Below are 12,044 nucleotides of genomic sequence, written 5' to 3'. Positions count from 1 at the left end.
CCTTGTTCTGAACTCATCAACAGCTGGAAACAATCTGTTTCAATCTTCCGGTTTTGTACATAATCTTAACTACCCATGAAACCATCCCTCCTCCATTCTTACACAAAGCTGCTCCAATTTTTTTCATTTGTAGTTATTTGTTACAGGCGGGACCTGATGGAGCCATGCTGTAATATTATCTCAATATTATTCTTATACTAGGGTGTGCCAGAGGAATGGGCAACTGCTAATGTTATGCCCTTATTCAAAAAAGGCTGTAAAGAAAAGCCAAACAACTACAGATAATGTCAGAAACAAAAACGGAAATTGTTGGAAAAGCTCAGTACATCTGGCAACTTCTGTGGCGGGAAATCAGAATTACATTTCGGATCGAGTGACCCTTCTTCAGTTTCTCATTGAAGGCAATTTCTGTTTTTGTTTCTGATTTACAACTGCAGAACATTTTTGGAAACTTCTGTAAACAATAGTATGGTACAAAATTAATAATCAAGGATAAATGTTGATTTTGTAAGGAGAACCTACATGAATTTCATGAGGGAAAATCATATAATTAACTTGCAGGAGCTTTTTGTTGAGTTATCAGAGAGGGTTATTCAGGAAAATGCTGTTGTGTGGTTTGTGGATTTCCTGAAGGCATTTTATACAGAGTGACACAACAGATTTGAGGAAAGTAATGGCTCATTGAAAAGAATTAATGACGCAAATTTAAAAAAATTGGCTGAGTGACAGTAAACAAGAGTAATGGCTAATGAATGTTTTTAGAATGAATGTCACTATTTATTTTTCATAATATATTTCAAAGATTTAGATCTTGAGTTACAAGGTACATTTTCAAAATCCATAGATGGTATGAAACTTGGAACAATTGTAAACTATAAGGAGATTGGTGTAGAATTTCAAATGGCCTGGAAGGACATGTTTGTGGAATGGATGCATGGCAAATGAAGGTCAATGTGGAGAGGTATGAATAGAGGAAGGCCATGGAGAAATATTATAAAATAAAGAGCCCAACTCAGGGGTGATGCAGGAGCTAAAGGACTTTAATGCAGTAGGCATTCAGATGGCGGATGCATTTCCATGTACAGGAGTGTGAGATAGTACTCTCTGATATAAAGAACACAGAAGGACAGTATAAAATAAAGGATGCTATCCCATAGGGTGTGCAGGAGTAGAGCAATCTGATGGTATGGTACATTAACTATTAAGGCTGGCAGGAAAGATCTGTTAATGCACATTCATTAATGTAGCGCTCATTAATAGTGGCATAGAGTACAAGAGGAGGGATGTTATGGTGAATTTATATAGGAATCTTGTTAGACTCTGGCTAGAGTATTATGGACAGTTCTGGGCTCCACATTATTGGTAAATGTGAAGACAGTGCAGAAGAGGGTTATGAGAATGGTTCCAGGGGATGCAACACATTAGTTATGAGGAAAGGTTGGAGAAGTGAGGACTGTTTTCCTTAGGATTGAAAGGGCTAAGAAAGGATTTGGTGGGAATTTTCAAAGCCGTGAGCGATCCAGACAGTGTAGAGAGGGTAGATCTGTTTCTGCTCATCAAAGCATCAAAAAGCAAAGGGCACAGTTTTAAAATGTTTTGCAAGAGAACAAATGTGAGGTGTAAAAGAATTTCCTCACACAGCAAGCAGGTCAGGTTTGGAATGTATTACCTGGGCGTGTTGTGGAGCAGGCTTCATTTAGAGCATTAGATGATTACTGGGGGTGAGGTGGGGTTTAGTTTAGCTAAATTGTCTGGACAGCTGGTTTGAAATGCAGAGTGATGACAATAGCTTGGGGTAATTTCCATGAAGACTCTCCTTCTCAAAACAGCCCCTTGCTGAGATGTTTGTATCATCGACAGTGTGGACTTGTTGGGCCGAAAGGCCTGTTCCGTACAGTAGGGAATCAAATCTAATAATAAAGGTATTCTGTTGTAGAGAGTGTGGGTACTGTAAGGAAACATCTTTCCAGGAAGGAACACCAATATCATAGAATCCCTACAGGGTGGGACAGGCCATTTTATCCATTGAGTCCACACTGACCCTCTGAAGAGCATCCCACCCAGACTACCTGGATCCCCTACTGCTAGCAAACATTTTGCATTCTGTAATACTTTTAAACAAGTTGGCTCCATGAGTTCAAAATTCCTTGACTCGAGCTACCCACCTCAATAGCCAAAAACCAGCTCAGCATTCTAGATGAGGTCTGGCCCTAGTTCTATATAACTGCACCTCATTCCCTTTGAATCTCTGGGATAAAAAATATTCAATTAATTTTTTTAAATTATTTTTCATACCTGTTTACTACTTTTAAATGAGTCACCTACAAGGACTCATAAGTATATTTGTCCTTGATAATTCCTAAGATTTAGAAGGTTAACATAGAATTTATATTGTTGGATCCTAATTGGGAAAAATACATTGCCTATAATGAATACATTTTCCATAGTTTGCCTTTGCTTTATTCTCCTAATTCTTCTTTTAACCTCTTCCTTTAGTCTATCTTATCTACCTCATTTTTATCATTCTCATAATTCCATCCGATATTTCTGCTTTAACATGTTTTAGGCTCTTTAGGTATCTACTAAAACTTCAAACAGTGTCATTTTTAGTGGCATGTTCCCTGACATTTCCTTACCAACTTTCTTAAATAGTGGCGCCACATTAGCCAACCTCCAGTCTTCTGGTACCTCACCTGTGATTTTTGGTGATACAAATAACTCAGCAAGTGGCCCAGCAATCACTTCCCTAGATTCCCACAAAGTTATAGGGTACACCTGATCAGGGCCTGGGAATGTATCCACTTTTATGCATTGTAAGACATCCAGCACCACCTCCACTGTACTATGGACATTTTTCAAGATGTCACCATCTATTTCCCCACATTCTATATTTTCCTTGTCCTCCTCCACAATAAATATTGATGCAAAATACTTGTTTAGTATCATCCACATCTTCTGCGGTTCCACATATAGGCTGCCTTGCTGATCTTTGAGGGGCCCTATTCTCTGCCTGGTTACTCTTTGGTCCTTAATATATTTATAAAATCCCATTGGATTCTCCTTAACCCTATTTCCCAAAGCTATGTCATGTCCCCTTTTTGCCTTCCTGATTTCCCTCTTAAGTATACTCCTACGGCCTTTATACTCTTCTAAGGATTCACTCGATCTCTCCTGTCTATACCTGACACAAGCTTCCTTCTTTTTCTTAACCAAAACCTCAATTTTTCTAGTCATCCATCATTCCCTACACCTTGAAGGTTGAACACAGAGGGTGGTGGTAGAGGGTTGTTTTTCACACTGGAGGCCAATGACCAGTGGAGTGCCACAAGGATCGGTGCTGGGTCCACTACTTTTCATCATTTATATAAATGATTTGGATGTGAACATAGGATGTGTAGTTAGTAAGTTTGCAGATGACACTAAAATTGGTAGTGTAGTGGACAGCGAAGAAGGTTACCTCAGATTACAATGGGATATTGATCAGATGGGCCAATGGGCTGAGGGCTGGCAGATGGAGTTTAAATCAGATATATGTGAGGTATTGTATTTTGGAAAGGCAATTCAGGGCACGACATATACACTTAATGGTAAGGTCCTAGGGAGTGTTGCTGAACAAAGAGACCTTGGAGTGCGGGTTCATATTTCTTAAAAGTGGAGTTGCAAGTAGATAGGATAGTGAAGAAGGCATTTGGTATGCTTTCCATTATCTGGTGGGCATGGGCGAGTTGGACTGAAGGGTCTGTTTCCATGCTGTATATCTCTATGACTCTATGGTGTACAGCTCTATGTGTTAGTTCTTTGATTTTAAAAAATCCCTAACCATGCTGTCTAAATGTCTTTTCTTGCATGTGAAAACTTTTTCCATGCATCTTTGGTTCCTACTGATATTGCCACTTGTCTGTTTAAAAATATGACTTCTTACATTTATTTACCATCCCAATCAACTTGGTAGCTATTATTGCATTTATAACCATATCGTCCTGCAATATTATTGATGTTACTTTCTCTAATTTATTTCACATAGTTCGAGTGCTGCAGTGCGTGTACTTTATTATTTTTGTTCGACTGTTCCTTTTCTTGTATTTTTTATGACCAAACATCATTCTTTTATCTCTTTTTTTTCCTGCTTATTTCAGATCAATTAGTTTTTGTTTCCCTCTCTCCTCCTGCTGTTCTTCCTTTATCCTGTTTTGTGGCCACTGCTTATAGCTACACATGTCATGAAATCTGTTGACAAGGTATCCCACTCCTGGCGGTCCTGTGCCATCTCTCACACGTGACCTGTAGCTTTGCTGCGAGAGCTCAGCTGGCTATGCCTGTGTCAAATCCTCTTTCCCCACTGCCTCCCGCTTTGCTCTCTCTGATCAAATTGCTGAGATGCTGACCTGTTCTTTTCTGGATGGACTGTGTTTTACGGCCAATGACATCAGGTGGAGCACTGCATACATTGTCAACTTCGAGTGTTATAGAACAGGAATTCTGCTTTTCAGACTGAATCATAGAGTCATTGAGATGTACAGCACGGAAACAGACCTGTCTGTACAACTTGGTGAAAGTGAGGACTGCGGATACTGGAGATTAGAGTCCAGAGTGTGGAAAAGCACAGCAGGTCAGGCAGCATCCAAGGAACAGGAAAATCGACGTTTCGAGCAAAAGCCCTTCATCAAGCTGTCCAGCTCATCCATGCTGACCAGATATCCATAATTTATCTAATCCCATTTAAAACATAGCACAGTACAGGCCCTTTGGCCTTGATGTTATGCTGACCTTTTATCCTACTCTAAGATCAAACTAACCTATACACCCTTCATTTTACTGTCATCCATGTGTCTATCCAAGTGTCCCTTAAATGTCCCTAATGCATCCAACTCTACTAGCACAGCTGGCAGTGATTCCATGCACCCACCACTCTGTGTAAAGAACCTACCGCTGACATCTCCCCTAAAACTTCCTTCAATCGCCTTAAAGTTATACCCCCTCATGATAGCCATTTCCACTTTGGGAAAAAATCTCTGGCTATCCACTGTATCTATGCCTCTCATTAGTATTAAGGCTGTACGAGTATACTTAAGAATGAAATCAGGAGGGCAAAAAGGGGACATGAGATAGCTTTGGCAAATAGAATTAAGAGAATCCAAAGGGTTTTTAAAAATACATTAAGGACAAAAAGTTAACTAGGGAGAGAATAGGGCCCCTCAAAAATCAGCAAGGCGACCTTTGTGTGGAGCCGCAGAAAATGGGGGAGATACTGAATGAGTATTTTGCATAAGTATTTACTGTGGAAAAGGATATGGAAGATATAGAATGTAGGGGAATAGATGGCACTTTGCATCATGCCCATATTACAGAGGAAGAAGTGCTGGATGTCTTGAAACACGTAAAGGTGGATAAATCCCCAGGACCTGATCAGGTGTACCCTAGAACTCTGTGGGAAGCTAGAGAAGGGATTGCTAGACTTCTTGCTGAGAAATCTGTATCATCGATAGTCACAGGTGAGATGCCGGAAGACTGGAGGTTGGCTAACGTGGTGCCACTATTTACGAAGGGTGGTAAGGACAAGCCAGGGAACTAAAGTCCAGTGAACCTGACGTCAGTGGTGGGCAAGTTGTTGGAGGGAATCCTGAGGGACAGGATGTATATGTATTTGGAAAGGGAAGGACTGATTAGGGATAGTCAACATGGCTTTGTGCATGGGAAATCATGACTCACAAACTTTGAGTTTTTAGAAGAAGTAACAAAGAACAGTTAGTAAGTTTGCAGATGACACCAAAATTGGAGGTGTAGTGGACAGCGAAGAGGGTTACCTCAGATTACAACATGATCTTGACCAGATGGGCCGATGGGCTGAGAAGTGGCAGATGGAGTTTAATTCAGATAAATGCGAGGTGCTGCATTTTGGGAAAGCAAATCTTAGCAAGACTTATACACTTAATGGTAAGGTCCTAGGGAGTGTTGCTAAACAAAGAGACCTTGGAGTGCAGATTCATAGCTCCTTGAAAGTGGAGTCGCAGGTAGATAGGATAGTGAAGAAGGCGTTTGGTATGCTTTCTTTTATAGGTCAGGGTACTGCATACAGGAGTTAGGAAGTCATGTTGCGGCTGTATAAGACATTGGTTAGGCCACTGTTAAAATATTGCGTGTAATTCTGGTCTCCTTCCTATTGGAAAAATGTTGTGAAACTTGAAAGGATTCAGAAAAGATTTACAAGGATGTTGCCAGGGCTGGAGGATTTGAGCTACAGGGAGAGGCTGAACAGGCTGGGGCTGTTTTCCCTGGACGTCGGAGGCTGAGGGGTGACCTTATAGAGGTTTACAAAATCATGAGGGACATGGATAGGATAAATAGACAAAGTCTTTTCCCTGGGGTCGGGGAGTCCAGAACTAGAGGGCATAGGTTTAGGGTGAGAGGGAAAAGATATAAAAGAGACCTAAGGGGCAACATTTTCACACAGAGGGTGGTACATGTATGGAATGAGCTGCCAGAGGAAGTGGTGGACGCTGGTGCAATTGCAACATTTAAAAGGCATTTGGATGGGTATATGAATAGGAAGGGATTGGAGGAATATGGACCGGGTGCTGTCAGGTGGGACTAGATTGGGTTGGGATATCTGGTTGGCATGGACGGGTTGGACCGAAGGGTCTGTTTCCATTCTGTACATCTCTATGACTCTATCTTGTACACCTCTATCAAGTCACCTCTCATCCTTCTTCACTTGAATGAGAACAGCCCTAGCTCCCTCAACCTTTCTTCATAAGACCTGACCTCCAGTCCAGGCAGCATCCTGGTAAATCTCCTCTGCACCCTCTCTAAAGCTTCCACATCCTTCTGAGAATGAGGTGACCAGAACTGAACATAATATTCCAATTGTGGCATTATAGAGCTGCAGCTTAACATTGTGGCTTTTAAACTCCATCCCCCTGTTAATGAAGACCAATTCATCATATCAACTTGGGTGGAAACTTAGAGGGATCTATGGACATGGACCCCAAGATCCCTCTGTTCCTCCACACTGCCAAGAATCACGCATTTAACCCTATATTCTGCATTCAAATTCAACCTTCCAAAATGAATCACTTCACACTTTTCCAGGTTGAACTCAATCTGCCATCTCTCAGCCCAACTCTGCATTATGTCAATGTCCCATTGCAACCTACAACAGCCTTCCCCATTATCCATCACTCCATCAACCATTGTGTCATCAGCAAACCTCCTAACCCACCCTTCCACTTCATCATCGTCATTTATAAAAATCACAAAGAGCAGAGGTCCCAGAACAGATCCCTGAAGAACACCACTGGTCACCAAGTCCAGGCTGAATACTTTCCATCTACCACCACCTTCTATCGGCCAGCCAATTCTGTATTCAGACAGCCAAATTTCCCTGTATCCCATGCCTCCTTACGTTCTGAATGAACCTACCATGGGGAACCTTATCAAATGCCTTGCTCTACCTTCATCAATGTGTTTTGTCACATCCTCAAAGAATTTAATAAGATTTGTGAGGCATGACCTGCCCCTCACAAAGCCACGCTGACTATCTCTAATCAAACTGTGGTTTCCCAAATAATCATAAATCGTGCCTGTCAGAAATCTCTCCAATAATATGCCTATCACCAACCTAAGACTGACTGGTCTGTAATTCCCAGGAATATCTCTAATCTCTTTCTTGAACAAGGGAATAACATTTGCCACCCTCCAATCATCTAGTACTACTCCAGTGGACAGTGAGGATGCAAAGATCATCACCAAAGGTGCAGCAATCTCTTCCCTCACTTCCCATAGTAACTGAGAGTATATCCCCTCTAGCCCAGGGGATTTATCTTTGTGTTTTTCAAAATTTCCAGCATATCCTCCTTCTTAACACCAACCTGTTCAAGCATATCAGCTTGTTTCACGCTGTCCTCACAAATGTCAAGGTCCCCCTCATTAGTGAATAGTAAAGATCTCCCCTACCTCCTCTGATTTCAGGCACAAGTTCCCTCCACCATCCTGATTGGCCGTGCCCTCACTCTGGCTTCCTCTTGTTCCTCACATAAGTGTAGAATGCCTTGGGGTTTTTCTTAATCCTACCCACCAAGTCTTTTTCATGCCCCCTTTTAGCTCTTCTAAGTCCATTCTTCAGTTCCTTTCTGGCTACATTGTAACTCAGTAGAGCCCAGCACTTGGCCCATATCCCTCTAAACCCTTCCTATTCATGTACCCATCCAGATGTCTTTTAAATGTTCTAATTGTACCCGCCTCGACCACAACCTCTGACAGCTCATTCCATACATGCACCACCCTTTACATAAAAACCTTGTCTCTTATGTCCTTTTTAGATCTTTCCCTTCTCACCTTAAACCTCTAGTTTTGGACTGCGCTACCCTGGGGAGAAGACCTTGGCTATTCACCCAGTCTATGCCTCTCATGATTTTATAAACTTCTGTAAGTTCTCTAACACCTCCAGGGAAAATAGCCCCAGCCTATTCAGCCTCTCCATACAATTCAACCCTGGCAACATTCTTGTAAATCTTTTCTGTACCCTTTGAAGTTTAATAACATCTTTCCTATAACACAGAGACCACACTGAACACAATAATCCTAAAGTTGCCCAACCAGTGTCTGTACAGCTATAACATTAGATTAGATTAGATTAGATTAGATTACTTACAGTGTGGAAACAGGCCCTTCGGCCCAACAAGTCCACACGGCCCCGCCGAAACGCAACCCACCCATACTCCTACATCTACCCCTTACCTAACACTACGGGCAATTTAGTATAGCCCATTCACCTGACCTGCACATCTTTGGACTGTGGGAGGAAACCGGAGCACCCGGAGGAAACCCACGCAGACACGGGGAGAACGTGCAAACTCCACACAGTCAGTCGCCTGAGGCGGGAATTGAACCCGGGTCTCTGGCGCTGTGAGGCAGCAGTGCTAACCACTGTGCCACCGTGCCGCCCATAAACATGACCTCCCGATTCCTATACCCACTGCAGTGACCAATAAAGGCAAGTGTACCAAACGCCCTCTTCACTATCTTGTCTGCTTGTGACTCCACATTCAAGGAACTATGAACCTGCACCCCAAGGTCTCTTAGTTCATCAACACTCCCCAGGACCCCATCACAAAATGTATAAGTCTTGCCCTGATTTCGTTTTCCAAAATGCAGCACCTCACATTTATCTAAATTAAACTCCATCTGCCACTCCTCAGCCCATCAGCCCATCTGTTCAAGATCACATTATGCTCTGAGATAACCTTCTTCATTGTCCAGTGGACCACCAATCTTGGTGTCATCTACAAACTTACTAACAATTACTCCTATGTTCACATCCAAATCATTTACATAAATGACAAAAAGCCGGGACCCAGCACTGATCCTTGCGACACACCCCTGGTCACCGGCCCCCAGTCGGAAAAACAACCCTCCACCAGAACCCTCTGTCTTCTACCTTCAAGCTGATTTTGTTTCCAAATATCTAGCTCTCGCTTGATTTCATGTGATACCACCTTGCTAAATAGTCTACCATGCTGAACCCTATCAAATATCATATTGAAGTCCATACAGACAATGTCTACTGCTCTGCCTTCATCAATCTGTTTTGTCACCTCTTCAAAGAAATCAATCAAGTTAGTGAGACATGATTTCCCATGCACAAAGCCATGTTGATTATCCCTAATCAGTCCTTGCCTTTCCAAATCTGATCTCTCAGAATTGCTTCCAATAACCTATGCACCACTGTCGCCAGGCTCACAGTCTACAGTTCCATGGATTTTCATTGCCACCTTTCTTAAATAGCAGCATCACATTAGCCACCCTCTGGCACCTCACCTCTGGCTATCAATGATACAAATATCTCAGCAAGGTGTTCAGCAATCACTTCCCTAGCTTTCCACGGAGTTCTGGGATGTACCCCATCAGATCCCGGGGAGTTATCCACCTTTGTGCATTTTAAGACGTCCAGCACCACCTCCTCTGTAATATGGACACTTTTCAAGATATCACTGTTTATTTCTCCAAGTTTTCTAGCAGTCCATATCCCTCTCCTCAGTATATATTGACACAAAATACTTGGTATCTCACCCATCTCCTGTGGTTCCACACAAAGGCTGCTTTGCTGATTTTTAAGGGCCTCTATTCTCTCCTAGGTTCTTTTTTTGTAATTAATGTATTTGTGGAATCTCTTTGCATTCTGCTTAACCCTGTTTGTCAAAGCTATCTCATGTTCCCTTTTTGCCCACCAGACTTCCTTCTTGAGTATACTCCGACTGCCTTTTACTCGAGGCCGGAGAAAAGGTTTCAAATTACCGCTTCCATAGACGAACTGTTCTCATGGAAACAAACAGGCAGTGTTGTGCTCACCCTCAACATGTGCTGAGGGGTGGGTGGCAGAGACAGGAGGGAGGGATGCATCATAAATGTAGTATGTTGTAAAATTAAGGAAACTGTCGAGCACAGAATGAGTTCAGTGCAGTTCCAAGTATTTGTTAAAGGCAGTGCTGGGCACTGCCTGTAAGTGAAGAAGATGGTTCAATACAGTGGAGTGTGCCCAATCCTGAGGGATGGGAGCAAATTACAGCCTCTTGGGAGGAGGAAGACAAGAGGACAGAAACTGCCCTTGAAAACCTTTGCTGTTTTCTCTCCACTGTCCTGCAGTGAATATTCCTGATTTAATTCCAGCCTCATATGGTTTATTCTTGTCCTGGGCTAACATCAAAGGTGTCAGTAATCACTGATTTCCTGTGCCTTGCAGTGGCGGGGGCACATCACTTTGCATGTTGCTTTTAGAGTTCCTTTTGCTCTTGCAATTTCAACCAGCCCTTCATTTGTTTTATCATTTATATAGATTTCTTGATATTTTGTTCAAAGTTTTGAGGCAAATGAGAAAGTGGTTTGAATCTGTAACACCTTTTCAGTATCTTTCTCATTTTAAGCTTGAGTTTTCTTCTTGTCAACGCATCCTTCACAAAGTTACCTCTAGCCATCTCTATTCTCCTTCTGACTTCTCCATTACACCAGCCATCTTCTGTTCGTCCTAAATAGACAAATCTATCTGCTTGTTCCAGCATGACACCATCTACTTCACCCTTCACTCTCATATATTTCCTTTACCATTTGTTACTGAATGAATGACGAATGCCTATATCTCAAATGAACTCACTTGTATCTATTGGTACATACTTGACCCAAATTTCTATTGTCACTTCTACATAAGAACAGGAGTAGGCCATTCAGCTCCTCAAAACTTTTTGAAAAAATTATTCATTTTGTGGGATGTGGGTGTCAGCATTTATTGCCGGTCCCTAGTTGCTCTTGAGGAGGAGGTGGTGAGCTGCCTTCTTGAACCGCTGCAGTCCACCTGCTGTGGGTTGACCCACAATGTCGTTATGGAAGGAATTCCAGGATTTTGACCCAATGACAGTGAAGGAACATTGACATATTTCCAAGTCAGGATGGTGACTTGCTTGGTGGCAAACTTGAAGGTGGTAATGTTTCTGTATATCTGCTGCCCTTATCCTTTTAGATGGAAGTGGTCATGGGTTTGGAAGGTGTTGTCTGAGGATCTTTAGTGAATTTCTGCTGTGATCTTGTAGATAGTACACACTGCTGCAACTGAGTGTCAGTGGTGGAGGGAGTGGATGCTTGTGGATGCTGTGTCGATCAAGCAGGCTGCTTTGCCCTGGATGGTGCCAAACTTCTTGAGTGTTGTTGGGGCTGCACTCATCCAGGTATCTGCCATTCAATGAATCATTGCTGGTCTGTGGACTAACTCCATATGGGCCAAAGGCAAGTATATTCCTTAATATTTTTGTTTAATAAAAATGTAACCATCTCAGATATAAAATTAACAACTGATCCAGCATTCACTGCTGTTTGTGGAAGAGAGTTCCAAATCTTTACCACTCTTTGTGTGTAAAAATGCTTCCAAACATCTCTCCTGAATAGTCTGACCCTGCTTCTCAGACTGTTCCCCCTTGTTCTAGAATCCCGAAATGTTGGAAATAGTTTATCTACCCTGTCTTTTCCTGTTAAATCTTGAAGACTTTGATTAGATCACT

Source organism: Chiloscyllium plagiosum, chromosome 32 (genome assembly GCF_004010195.1).
Source record: "Chiloscyllium plagiosum isolate BGI_BamShark_2017 chromosome 32, ASM401019v2, whole genome shotgun sequence".
NCBI classification, from domain to species: domain Eukaryota; kingdom Metazoa; phylum Chordata; class Chondrichthyes; order Orectolobiformes; family Hemiscylliidae; genus Chiloscyllium; species Chiloscyllium plagiosum.
The sequence above is the reverse complement of the archived record's forward strand: the minus strand, read 5'-3'. Positions refer to the sequence as shown.